Genomic DNA, 418 nt, shown 5'->3' with positions numbered 1-418 from the left:
GCGGGCTCCCAGTGCTTCCCCATCCCAGGGGCCGGTGGCTGCCTGCAGGGAGAACGAGGGGTGTCCTTTCGGGGTGAGGGGCTGTTGGTGTCCATCTGTCTGCAGCTGTCTGATCGGATACATCAGCAGCTTCCTCGGCATGCTGGGAGGGGATTTATTTGCCTGTCAGGTTTTGAAGCGGTGTTTGTAAACAGACCCTGCTGATTTATTGTCCCGATCGGGTTTAGCCTTTCTGCTGGCGGGAGAAACGGAGCTTGAAGGAGCGCCGCCTTGGCTGGCCCCTGCGGCTCGGGGCAGCGCCGTGACGGCTGCGCTCAGCTGTGCAGTGGAGACGGTTCTCAGCTGGTGGTGAGAGTGCAGGATTGGAGCCCTTGCAGTGTCTGCGAGCTGGAAAACTTTCACAGGGAGATGTTGTCTG

This window comes from Fulmarus glacialis, unplaced genomic scaffold (genome assembly GCF_000690835.1).
Source record: "Fulmarus glacialis isolate BGI_N327 unplaced genomic scaffold, ASM69083v1 scaffold24967, whole genome shotgun sequence".
Lineage (NCBI taxonomy): Eukaryota > Metazoa > Chordata > Aves > Procellariiformes > Procellariidae > Fulmarus > Fulmarus glacialis.
Note: the sequence above shows the minus strand (reverse complement) of the source record.